Here is a 14220-nt window from a genome sequence, read left to right as displayed (position 1 = left end):
TTTCATTTATAATATTTTTGGACAACACAATATTTGTCAAAGTAATGCGGTGGGGAAAAAGTAATCACAATAATCAGTTGGGAATAAAGCCCATGTGAAAGTGTTGGTCGTATTTCCATTGATCTGGCAAAATATACAGTAGCTTTTAACAAGAAAATCACTGCCTGCATTTTTGAAAACTGAATCTCAAAAGCATACTAGGTTTTCCCCCAACTATTTGTATCCAAGCAATTAAAAAGTCAATTTTCCATAACAGGTCCCCAATAACTACGCTGTCATGTAATTCTTTCAATTTAATTTACTGGCAAATTGGATGCGTTCTTGCTGTTTGGTATTAATGTCACATTATTTACACAGCTGAAATAGAAAAAAATATTTTTCGCTGAAATAATCGAATGTGCTAAAATCACTGCATCAGCTCACCTGCTAATTCGCACCCCAAGTGCTCGATGAGAAAGTAGATCCTATATGTATAATTAGATACTGTATTATTTCATTATATACCTAGCATAATCCTATACTAAATATTGTAAGATAAGTACTACAAAATCAGTACAAACAGATCATTGACTTTAAAAAGGATATTTTTTTTAAATTGAAAGAACACTTGGGCATCACTACTTCAGATTTTTTTTATGTAAGTTTTGATAAGAGAAGAATGAAAGACACCAAGAGTTTTAAATAATCGGACCCTCATTAATGATGTGTAACTACTCCAGAGACCATCCTTTTGCCTTCACCTCCTTTGTTTTGATGTCTTGGTTTGGCATGCAGTCATAGAGGACGGTTGGTGCATTGGTTGTAGGGTACTGAGCTATGTGAGAAATTAAAAAGAAATAGGTAATATGGTCAGAAGCTTTCTTAAGAAAATCCTAGAAAGCAGCCAATAGCACTACTTCATAACATCAATTTAACACAGAGGAATTATAATGGTCTTGCACATGTTGTACAGATAACGTAAATGGCAATAAAAGCATACTTACTGTACACTAAGAAAAGACAGAAATGATTTCATTTGTAATGCCTGAATTTATATTAAGCATCAGGTTTTGCTAATAAATAACCAAAAAAACACCAGTTTTCTTCAAAAAGACAGATGCTACAGTAGTACTGTGTGCAGCTTTTTGTGTTACAAAATTATTGTATGTAAACATTATTTTAATATAAAACGTCATTGGCACACAATTGTAAAGTATTCAAGTGAGCAAAGCACTTGTGTGACAAATTACTCGGCTTTGAGACAACAGCCTTGACCTTTAGATATTACAACATCAGTTCATTAATAATGCATTTAGCAGCACTTTGCTCGCTGCCATTACTGGGTTTCACATTGGGAGTGAAAAAACAACAGTTCATTCTTTGGCTTTGGCTTGCTGCAGCTTTGCCTGTCAGCGAGACTTTAAGGTCTTGTTTAAAAATTAATGAGCAGTGCTTACGCTGTAAATAAGTGCTGATAATGCAGGGGGGGTTATTTGAAATGTAAAACCTTCTGTCATACTTTGATTATCTATGTATTTGCCCTAAGCATGGATCTGAGAGCAGCTGCACAGTTCCATGTAATAGCAATATTATTTAGTCAGAATTTAATGCTTCTTGATTTCAGAGCCCTATTGTTTAAATACTGCATTATTAACACAATAGGTAATAATTCAACCAAAAACCTGAAAATTGTCACGTATATTTATTTATCTTGTATCTTTAATTAGGGGGGAAATGAATGGCAAAAGCAGAACAGCCTCAGGGCTCTTCATCATTCTGTGTGCCTGTCCTCATTAGTTTTGTTCCAGAACTTCTCTTAAACAAGCCAAAACTTGTTTAATTTGTGACAGGTTTTTAAATACTCCATGACGGTTTAGTGATTTATTCATTTGTCTAATTTACGCAGCTATAATTTGGATTCCTATAAATCACATGGGCATAGAATCACTGCATATTAGAACAAGAGTCATTTTTTATATTCAGCCATTTATTCTTTGGGGAGGAGACCATCTCAAAACTGGAGATTACTCTTTTGCGTGACCATGACATTCTTCACACACGTTCTAATCAGTGAAAACATGTTATAGTAATTCCTTGTCTGGCAGCCCGGCGGCCAAGTAGTTAGCGCCTTGGCCTCATAGTTTCGGGGTCAATTGTTCAATCCCAGGTTGGTCGTCACTGTTTGAAATTTGTATGTTCTGCCTGGGCTTTCTCCAGGTACTCTGGTTTTGTCCCACATCCCAAAAAGGCATGAGTGTGAATGGTTGTCCATCTCCTTGGACCCTGTTACCTCAGGGAGTTATCAAGTTTTAAAAATATTGAATACTCTATCAGCATATTTTTGGTTAACATGGCCTTGCATCACCGGGTGACTGCCAAGAATCAATTATAAAAAGGTTATTGCCTTGTAGATATTGCCAATAAATGCCTTTAGGTGATCATTGGATAAATTAATGCAGGGGTTATTGTTTGTTTGTAACAATAGTGACTGACTTGCTGATAATTCACTATAGTAAAGGGTTTCAGGGCATTTTCTTCATTGTGTCGCTAATTTTTCATGTGAAACATACTTAACAATTCAGACTTGTGTGAATTGTGTGAAAAAGGGTTCTGTGTCATCCAATTATCAACTTGCTTGAGGAGTTTGGGACTTTCCTCCCCACCCAAATGCAGTTTAGAAAAAGCTTGTGAAGCGTCTTACAGATGGTCATGCCCTTTAGAAGTGTCTCTCTCCCTGGTAATAGATCGAGTTGGCTCTCACTCCCTTGGTTGAGTCCTGGGTTCGGTCCAAGTGGCTGCTGTTAATGAGCCACTGTGTTCCTTTCTGTGTCATCCTGGATTCGCTAGTATGGTATACACTTTGCCTTTATTATATCCTCTCATGTTTCTGCATGAAATCAAGTGGCGGTGAGGGTTTAGAAGCAGGTTACACCACTAAAACATGCAGCGTTGTACATGCAAGCTCCCAACAAACTTATTGTGTCCCTGAAATTCCTCAGGTTAAAATTTGTAGCATTCATACAACACTTTAGACAATACAGTGTATGTATATAAGGGAACATTTCAAGGTCTCTAAGAGTTATACAGCATTGAAGACAGCCCTCGAAGTCCTATGTTTTAATTTTGTTGTGTGGCCAGCAACTCAGTCATTCGTCTCTTGTATAATGTTTAGTTTCCATTCTTACAACACCTATTGGAGAAAACGGAAGGCTTTGTATCGGTCCCGCATGAAGCAATTTGTTGAGGCAGATCATAATTTACACAGCAAGGCTAGGGTGTCACTGATGTCACAAACAGGTCATATCCTGGTTGAAAAGCATGGCTAAAAAAAGAACGTCTGTCTTGTCTGGTTTCTGAATTGTTATACTCATGCAAGACATTCAGTAAGTAATTATAAATAGTCACTACAAACCAGCAGCCTGTGAAGTATCGTATATCTTATGATTGACTTAGAATTGCAACTTCCTATAATAAGCATCATCATCAAACCATGTCAGCTGTCGGACGTCACTAATCAAAAATTTTGAACGATCAAATAAAGCTTAGTTTTATTATCATGCGACAAGTCTGAGAAGTTTCCTCCCAGTGATATGTGTTTTTAGCCATACTGGTTTTCTCTGGCACTAGTTAGTGTTATAAAATTAGTATGTGCAATGAAAAACATAATTTTCCACTTAGTGATTTTAAAAATCTTTTGGAAAATATTCTTACTTTGACTTGATGTGAAGACACTGATCAACATAATCTCAATTATCAACATTGCCTTAAAAGAAGGAAACAGGAAACAAGCCATTTATTCTTAGGAGCACTAGAAAAAATATCAACATGCTTAATTTCTGAAAAATCTCTGCAAGTGGTTAATAAAGTATTAACATATTTCAAAGAATTACTTCTGTAATTGTGTTCCAATTTGTATTTAAAATTTTGACTGGGATATTTCTGAGTGCTACTCCATCTTTTTTAACAATAAGTGACAGGCAAAGACAAACACGGAGCGTAAATACCACAGTTTCACCCAAATTATTGAATTTGTCTCGTATTGCCGGGCTCTTCAACACTTGGCCAGGTTGTTCAATATCAGGAAGTTCCGGACGTAACACTTGGTGTCCCACTGGATTAGCAGTAATTATATGAAATGAATACCCTAATTAAGTAGATGCTTCTGATAACTGCATATTTGCCCTTGGTATAGTTTGCATTCCTGGATCCCAGGCACATACTTCACAGATCATGAAACTGAAATCTACCCTTGCTGCATCCTTTCTATTTCTGGGGGTGGATTTTCACTTGGGAGTCTTATATTGATAATGATGTTCATACTGCAGGCGTACAATCCTTTGGGCTTTGCCCTTACATGAATGGCCACTTGAGTTATTATCAGTAATGATAATGACTTTTCTGCTGCCTGACTGCTGAGGCCAAGGTCTCAAGAATGAGACATGGATCAACGGTTGCACATAGTGATGTTTTTCTCCCTTAAAAACCACCCCCCACCCATCACTTCTGTTGTCAAAAATTTGACAAGTCCATACAATAAGCTTAAGTCATTCATTGAATCAGGATATAATAGTACTTTATAGTATGTGTTCATCATAAAAATATATATATTTTTAAAGTAATGTCTAATGATTAACCACTGATTAGTAAAATAGGAGTCAAGAGAATGTATCTTTCAAATTCAAAGCAACTCCTGGGATTCTTTTTGTGGCTAGAAGAATTGGATTATTGCCATTGTATTTTCTGTTTAATAGGTTCATTATTTTCTGACTTATGTCATCTATACCTATTAGATTTTTAAAGTACTTACAAGGGATGACCAGTTAAATACATACATATAGATGCATATATATGTAGCGTGTGGTTTTGTATGTATGTGTTCATGTGTGAGTGTGTGTGTATAGAGATATAGATATAGATATTTGTATTTTTATTTCTATTTCTTAGACTCTAAGACCATGTGTTTGTTGCTCTAAAGGTGAAGGACTGAACTCAAATCCCTGAAGGGGTAAAAGAGATAACAATGAAGCATGAAGTGGGCTATGTGGGTGAACACACAGAGGTCATTGTTGTCTAGTTGGGATCAGCTGGCTGATTGTGTAATACTGCTGCGAGACAGCTCCTCTTGTGTTAAGGATTTGGAGGTCTTACATGTAAAAGTCAGGGGATGTGGAGTGGATGTGTGGGTACAAGCAGAGATTTTAATCATGAAAGGATTTGTTACAAATTAAGGCAAGAAAACACCCTGAATGCATACAGTATAGATACACTTGTTGCCCACAATGTCTTTGTATTCACTGTATAAAGAACAAAAGAAAATAGCTTAACACAGATGATTTGGGAAATTTCAGCAGTCCAAAGTCAGCAGGGCCTGTTAAAAAAAAAAAAAAAAGTCAAACGACTAACAAAATATTTGAAGTCCACACATGATTGAGAATACTGCTTCAGGGTTGCTAACATCCTATTATGTGCAACACTAGGAAAATGAGTAACACAAGCGCAAACAGAGATCTTTTCTATTACAACACCTTTTAATCCACTGAGGAGCAACAGTGGTAAGCCCTGGCAGCCTGCAGCATGATTAATGTTCTGCACACTAAATTGATTTGCAATGAACCAATTGTGTGATTAGCTTCTTTCTTGGCCAATGAACTCCTAACTGAACAAGAGCATGGCTATTCCGATGAATTTGCATGGCAAATATCACCACATTAGGCTCGTGCATTTAAAAGCCTCTGAGCATAGAGAATCTTAAGAAACACAAAACCTTGTCTACATCTAGACTAGGATAGATAACATCTATAGTTAACATCTAGACTGGATGGATAGGTTCATGCATAAATCATTGTCGATGACACTGATATAAAATCAACAGGATCAGTGTCTTAAAATACATGGACATCCTATTGAAATTGAGTTAAAAAGATGGCGTAAGTGAGTCAGTCTCGTGTGACTGCCTAAACTTGCACAATAGATCACAATGATGCTATCATAAGAGAACAAACACGTTTAATGAAAAATGAAACAGTTGGTAATTTTTGCCGTGTCAGAATACTAACTGTGGCACGTTTTGTGACAGCACTTCCTTTGGAGATCGATTAGTGTGAATGACATTGAGTATTGGCTAAATAATATACATTTGAGCATTTATCCATCCGATTGTGGATGTAGTCATGGTACTGTCATAGGCATTTTAAAATTGTTTAGAGTGATCCTTACTCCTTGTCATCTGCCGGTCTGTTGGGCCTCCAGAATGATCATCTCTCTAGACAGACTGTCTTCATTGCATCTGGTGTGACACTGTCAGTCATCTGACCCCTTGACTTGTAATAAATCTCCCAGACGTATTCTGACAATACTCAACAGCATCTCAAGACATCATATTTCCAAGACAACTCGTATCTTTCCAGTGAAGAGAATGGCACTAGTCATCTCCGATTATTACAAACCTTTAAACGCCTTTTCTTAGTGTGCTCAAAGAGTTGTGATATATTAAGTTTTATCCTTGCAACCACATGGAACCTCGTTATTTCCTTTGTTATGCGTGTGCGTTTGTAAACAACCTCCGCAAGGAGGATTTCATCAATATAGTGCTTTAAATTAAGAAGGGGCTGCGTGAAGGCATCTTGCAGAGTCTAATAGATTTTCACTGCTTTTTCCCTACAATTTCAGGAGTGATAGATTGCATTGTCATTTTATTCAGAAGACTGTTCTTTTTTGTAATCACTCTCAACAGAAAAGTGTTGGTTAGTGTAAAATTTAAAGATAAAATCACTTCCATAGACAGGGGGTTTCAAATTGATTTGGAGGTAGAATACTTGCACACGTTTTGTTCAGTCGCTGCATAGACAAATGGGCTGATGAACATTGTGTATTTGTAGATGTGTATTTAAGGCCCCAAAGGCTATGTAAGAAGTTTAATAATTAATAATGAGATTATATTGCATATACCAATTTACACATTGATCTATATTGATTTGTAAGTTTTTTCCCAGTTAATTATGCTTATAGTGAGAAGATTGTCGGTACTGGTGAGAATAATTAAATCTTTATTCAATTGTTTTTGAGTATTTGTTACCAATATTTTTTTTATCAAAATAAATATTTGTGTTATTTTTGTCCTTTTTCCTGAAGCTATTTAATAATTCTGTAGACTAGACATATTTATTTGTTTATAGATATTTAGAACAGTCTTTTCTCCCACAAATCAAGCCTAATGTCACTATTGTGAAAGTATTTCATTTCCTAGCAATTAAGATTGGACACAGTATTCATTCATTTTGCCGCACACACGGTTAGCTTGAGTTATTCACATCAATCTCAATTATGGACAGTTTATTGTTCTTTCAACAAACACGAAAAAAAAATCCCCGTTTAAATTCAAAAGCGAAAAAGATTGACAATTCTCATTTTATTCATCAAAATATTTTTAATCGTGTTGAAGTCCAGACTTTGAATTATCTCCTATTTTCAAAGTTGAAGGCACACGTGGATATGATTGAAAACTATTTGTCATTTTATATATTTATACTATATAATTATATTTTTTGAAGGGTGGGTGTTGCATGTCAAGTAAAGCTTCTTGATTTGATATGGTTTGTTCTGCAAAGTTTAAGAGGAAAATGGCCTTTGTGCCTTGGGACTAAGAGGAGAAGATTCATTTTCAGCATCGCTTCACCTGAGATGATCTCATTACTTTGTGTGAGTTGACAATCACAACATGGACTCTGCATCCACACTTAGTGGTGTTCTTTGCCACTACATATTGATTTCAGTTTTTAATATAAATCAGGGCATGAGCAGGACTTTTAGACATTTATTCACAGCTTTTAAAATACTTTTTGGCACATTTAGAATATTCATGTTTTGAGAATTATTTTCACTTCCACTGTGGTTTGGGTCAACCTTTGACGGGCCTGAGGCTACCCAACCCTTTGACACTATCAATCTAAAAATTAAAGTTAGGTTTGTAAAATAATCTTGAGCTGAATTTTCCTCTTCTTACTGCTTAAGAAATTCTGTGAGAATAGAGCTGCTCAGAAGAATAAATCTTTGAGGAATATCAAAATTGAATGTTATTAAGTAAAATCTTAGCCCTGAACTTTGTATGGCTGTATAGCAAGAGTGGATCTAGGATTCTGGAGATTGGGGTTTAGCTTTGAAGAAGTGGATACACCACTTTCTTTACCTGTATGTCTTCCACCATCTAAATCTTACGTATATGTATTTTTACTCACAGGGGTGGGGCCTTAACTAGAAGTGTTTTTTGGTTTTGGGTGTGGTTTAGATGTGGCTTACATCAGCATTTCTTTAAAATTACACCACCAATTGTATTTAGTCTGACATTGAAATTGTTTGATCAAAAGAGGAGTTGCCAGATTCCTTGTCTGTTTTCAACTTTCACTGTGATGAATTCCAGTGCAGCACATTATACTTAGATGAGCTCAGAAGCAAGAGTAGTGGCTCGAGATATCTGCGTTTTTTGTTTTTGTTTTTTTTTAACTCTGGGGCTTCATTCCAAGAAGCCACCCTATAGATTCGCCAATTCTTTAGACTATTGAGGGACCCTTCCATCTTTCTGACAGAGGTCATTCCCGTACAGACAGCTCTTTACAAATAGTCAGTCTAACCTGTGAGGGGTAGTTATTTTATCTGTCATCTTACTTTCTGACATTGAAAGGTGTCAAAGGTTAGAGCATATCCAGTTTAAACAAGAGGACTCTCTACAAAGGTGATCGAAACATCCAATGCTACCAAATCCAATTTACAAAAGTTCACCACACACATCTCTTTGCCTGTTTTCCGATCCACAATGTTCAGACAAGAAAGTATACTAGACAAGTACACAAGCACAAAAACATATACACAGCTGCCTGGAAGTAAATATGTATAGCATGGGGAAATTTCTTTTCCACTAACTATATGGTATTACTTTGTATTAATGGATTGTAACGCAAGTGTGCAAGTGTGACCAAATCAATTAATCTGGGTCTGAAAGGGTGCATTTTAACCGGCTTTGGCAGACAGAAAAGTCTTTATAACGTTTCTAATGCCGATACAATACTTAATTTGGCGGGATCTCCGGTCAGCAAGCTCAGGATAACTGTCTGAAATGTGCAATTAGCAAAACATGTTTTCCCTAAAAGCTTGCATTTGCAACTCTAATCAGTCAGTCCACTTAACTGCAGAAAAAAAAATCTATAAAGAAAAATAAAGAAAACACAAGAGAAATCCAACCATTCTTTCAAAATTAAATTGGAAAAGATTGCTTCCCTATTGTATAATATCTTATAATCTAGAAATTTTATCATTTCAATAGTCTCATTTATTGAAATCCTGCATCAAAAGTGAGAATAAAATATGTTATGCTCCCAGCTAGTATCGTCTCTTCCTGAAAAGACTCTCTCAAATCAACAGGCTATCAAGGTTTACTGAATGGCTCCGTGTGACTGTAGATTAAAAGGCATACCGTACTGGCCCACAATTTATTTAGCATGATGCACGTGAATCTAAATGTTTGAAGAGAGAGTTAGAAAGGCCTCTCTCTCTCGTTTGTAATGTCTGAGTCCTTCGGCACCCCCCCCCCCCCTCCCCCCATGTTACCTATGAGCTCTTTCTTCTCCCAAGTGTCTCGGCATCCTGCAAGGTGGCATTCAACATTAACAGATTCTTTATGTATTATTTAAAGAGCATTAACAGAATCTGCCATGTGTCCAGCGGCCACTCATCCTTGTTGTCTCCCGTTTTCTTTAAGACACCAGGTTGTTGTATTTATTTCTGAACATTGCTTGGACTAAAAAAAATAGCGGAATAGAAGATTAATTGCTTGGTTCATTACCATCTGCAGTCCAAAGTGCTCCAAGTTTTTAATTATCACCAGTGGCAATTTTTTCATCAATGGATGTGACCAAAGGGTGTTTAATTGGTCCATGGGAAGTCACTCCTCTACAATTTGGAGGCATTAAGACTGGGGTGACAAAGATTCCCTAGATAGTTGAATGTGGCACACATTTACTTTGTGTGTTTCATAGCAATTATACATTAACCATAACTTGTGGGTTTGTTACATGAAAATTATTGAGGTTACCCATACAGTGTTAATATACTGCAGTTTATATGTTCTTTTGGGTGTCTTGTCTCCTCTTTTCAGAACAGAAAATTAAGTTAAATTCCTACATCATGTTTCACTCTAAATGTACTCCCCATATTTGGCTGTTGATAAGATCCAGCACCCCCGCAACTCTTGAGGATAAGCCTTACGGAAATTGATTAAAAGAATATATATGTTTGTGTTATTCTTAAATGCTTTTTTTGTGGCTGCGCAAGTAGGGGTCTATACACCTGCTGACTCAATCACTCTTTTTGTGATGGCTTTGCGGGAGTCTCCCTTGCTAGACAGCAGAGACCAAAATTACACGGATTAAGTGGTCTCTGTGGGCTCTGAACGAGGATAAATGTCACAATGATAAGTTAAGGTGTATGTCTTGCAATGCTTGTTTTTGATTATTGACACATCTATAGTAGTAGGAGTTTCCTGTGAAAGTGGTTATTGTTAAAAAATGGCATGAGATTGCTACCACACTGGATTCCCCAAGTGATTTTGTGATTCATTATTTTTTTATGAATTTTCTAATTCATAGGTTCCCAGTAAAGTTGGTAGGAGGTGAGTGAGCCATTTGGTGCCAAGGGAGATGATGAATTTTCACTTTGGTGCCCAAAAAATAATTGTAATCTAATAATGAAATCCAATATTAATACTAATTGTAACTACATTGCCAGCATTTAATCCATTTTAACCCCTGTTGCAAAGGTTCATTGCCAGTCCTCAAAGTGATAATGGATTTGAATTAATGACTTCAATTCAAATATACTATGTTCATCGTTCTATGTGAGCAATGAATAGTGACACGTAGAAGCATTAGAAATACTTTGGTGAAAAGTACCATAAAACTGACATCAACTAATTCCCATACTTGATTGTAAAATGTATTAGCAAAACACCCATTTGAAGAAAAAACAGATATCAGTGAAGGTGTTTGTCTCTTTAAGGGGTAGACAGGTTACAGCTGCAAGTGATAAATCTCTAACACTATAGTTTATTTGTCTACCTTCAGCACAAGCAGCATTACTTCAATCCCTGTTCAGTTGCAGTGTAAGTGGCTGTGTTTCTCTCAAGTAAATCCCCTGCATTTGAGTGTTGACCAGCCCACAATATATTCTGCCTTTCATCCGCTGTCTGCTGAGATAGACTCCAGCTCTTTGCAAAAGCCTGATCAGGATAATCAGTAAAAAGAAGGAAAAAAAAAAGATGGATGGATAGAGGCTGCCATTAACGCAAGCAACATGGTGAGAGAAAGTGAAAATGCTCTGCAGTATTTTACAAAGGGGTAGTATTGACAAAGGTTGTTGGGTATATACAGCATGTCCTTTATTATTAATATTATTCATTTGTTTGTTCATTCATGATCCATATTACTTATGCTCACAAGGGTTATGAGGGTGCTTACATCCTATCTCAGCTCCCTATGGGCAGGAGACGGTGTAAAATTTGAATCGATTGACGGCCAAATCATTGACAAACAACCTTGCTTTCTCACATTTACACCAAGACAATTTATAGTGGTGGGCCATCATGAAAAGGCTGTTTTGAGGATAGGAAAAGAAACTAGACGAATACCAATGCATGTACAGGGAGAACAAGAAAATGCAACAAAGAAAATCAAAAGCCTTCGATTGAATCCTTTATCAAACCTGAGAGGCAGACCTGCATTGTGACACCTAAATGATGATGAATGGTGGAGGATCTCATTGAAACCTTTTGTGTTGAGAGACAGCTAAACTACCAACTGACCAACAGCCATCAAGGTGCTGGACCGGTGTTTTTGTATCAAAATGCAGGCAAATTATACAACAAAGAAAACCCAGTTATATAAACAACACATTTAAGAACATTGAATAATAGTGAGCTAAACAGTAACTGTGGCAATGAGTGAAAAAGTATAAACGGTTATCAGATTAGCAAGGTTAATGATATCTGACACACTCAAGCCAACCCGTGTGCAAGAAAGGAACTAAACAGAAGAACAGAAGAGAAAAAGTCACATTATGTTGGGAGTCGGTATGTTTGATTAGAGGCTGTTTATTATCAAGCTGATTGAAAGAGCCTAAATGAAGACAGCACCATAGAGCTGCATAATTAAAATGAAAAAACATTTCTGATTATAAATATTCAAAGCAGAAACCCAATCTGCAAAAACCCAACATATTTGTTAATTCTTGCTTTTTATCATGTGATTATGAAGTATGGGGTCCAATTTTCACTTTCAAGACAACATTTAAACAAAGCAATGTTGCTAATAAGGGGCTATAAAAGCTTATCTTATTTTATCATCATGACATTTCTCTTTCCCTCATTTCTCTGAATTGCCAACCGGCTTTCACTGGCTTACTTAATACGGGGTTGGTTATCTTGCCCTTTGACATAATCACGAGGGCAGAAGTTCATAGCTACATCTTCTAGTTGCAGCATTTAAATGTATTTCTCTATGTACTTTGAGGATAACACAATGTTTAAGATTATGAAATCTCATTGGGTGAGGGTTAGGCTTTATGTTAATGGACCAATCAATAACTTGGTATTGATAATGTCCTATTAGATTGATACCTCTGTGCGTCTGTTGGCAGCACTCCATGCAATGCTTTTCTTGATATTATCAGCCATAACCCAAGAGAGCGGTGACATATCTTAATTAAGTTTCACAAGGCTGTTGGAGTTAATTTCTCAAGTCACATGTTTAACCAATTATCCAAAGCTTAATGAAGCAGAACATGGCTCCCAAGAGTTCACAGGACACCCCCAGCTTTTTTTTCTGTGCATAATTTGCTTTTCAGTCAGGGAAGCTGATTCTCATTAAACCTGATGTTGATATACTGCACACCCATTTGTGTATGAAAATGTTATAAGTAAATAAACATTGGTCTGGAATACATTTTACTGCTCTTGTCTGCATAACAGATAATAGTGGTTTGTTGGTATCTATAAAATAGGGTGTTATAGTACATAGAAGAGTCTGGAAAAGATGGCTTGCCTACAAGACAGCATTCGGTTGGCTGCATCTGAGTTGCCGTATTCAGCTTTTGGAAACACTATTCATGTGGTAGCGTTGTGTTTTTTTTTCTCACAGTTATAACAAAAAAATAGTAATTAGGAGAATCACTTGTAACTACTATTTTTTGACGTGATATCTTGGCTCTCTCACCCTCTGTCCCATTGATTTCTCACGCTTTCTTGCCACCTTCATTGTCCCCTTTGTTCCGGTGTTCTGCTTGGGCTGCGGCAGTGGTTGGCATGCTGCTCGCACTGGTTGGGACGGGATTGTCACTCTTCCTGGATAGGGGTCCAATCCTTCACGGGGCCTTGGCACCGCCCTGGGGTATGAATGATGCTTGAGCGGATATATAACCACATGAAGAGTGTAGTACCACTGTTCAAATTCTCAAGGCCACAAGTTGCAGATGCAGCTTTTACTTCATACAGAATCTGTGCTTGTTTTTTTCCCAAATCTAAATTGAAATATTGATTGAAATTCTTGCAACTACCAGGATAAGAGAATATTGTAACACACACAGTTCTGATCTAGATGAACATGGCACCAATAATGATTGAAGAAAAAAATATGTAGGATAATGAATATAATTTGTCATTGCCACAAGCAGATGAAAAAATGTGACTTCTATTCTAGCAATGATAAAGTATCTTTATTGGATTTCCTGAACAGCCAGATGCAGAGTTTCTTAGGCGAAGCCATCAACTAATCTCATTATCGATCAATCCCGCAATATTTGATTGAGACTCATGTCAAGACTGTGGAAAGAAGAGTAAACAAAATGGGCAAAGGTTAAAAAAGTGGAGACCAAATCAATGATGATGACTGACAAGATAAAGTATGTGTGATCCGTAGTGTGATCTCAGACTAAATCATAGTGTGCAGAAAAAATACTCTAGCACTCTAATCATGTCTTTTCTTTCCATCAATATTAGTTATTTGTTTTTGTTTTTTTCTGGATGTTCACTATCATTAACATGATTGTAAAAGATTCAAGTTTTAAACTTCATCTTTGAGTTGAACCTGGTACAACTTGATTAAAATACAACATCAAGTATTTAATACGTGAATTGTAATTAATTCCGTGAAACACCATTAATTGCATATATGCTCTCCAAACACAGACTAACGAGTGCAA

The 14220-nt window shown here is 36.5% G+C and overlaps 1 protein-coding gene across 6 annotated transcripts in view; it reads left to right on the top strand.

Moving 5' to 3' along the window:
- The window catches only part of LOC144075641 (contactin-4-like), a 109550-nt gene that overhangs the window by 712 nt on the left and 94618 nt on the right, over positions 1 to 14220 (top strand). Inside the window, exon 1 of one of the 6 annotated variants that reach the window (XM_077602925.1) lies at positions 11178 to 11322. The exons of the other annotated variants lie outside the window; for them this stretch is intronic. The gene's annotated coding sequence lies outside the window, so the exon portion shown is untranslated. Of the gene's footprint in view, positions 1 to 11177; positions 11323 to 14220 lie in introns of those variants that run through there. 6 annotated transcript variants of the gene reach the window in all.

The sequence above is a fragment of the Stigmatopora argus genome, chromosome 6 (genome assembly GCF_051989625.1).
Source record: "Stigmatopora argus isolate UIUO_Sarg chromosome 6, RoL_Sarg_1.0, whole genome shotgun sequence".
In the NCBI taxonomy this organism is placed as follows: domain Eukaryota; kingdom Metazoa; phylum Chordata; class Actinopteri; order Syngnathiformes; family Syngnathidae; genus Stigmatopora; species Stigmatopora argus.
Note: the sequence above shows the minus strand (reverse complement) of the source record. Positions and strands in the feature narration are given on the sequence as shown.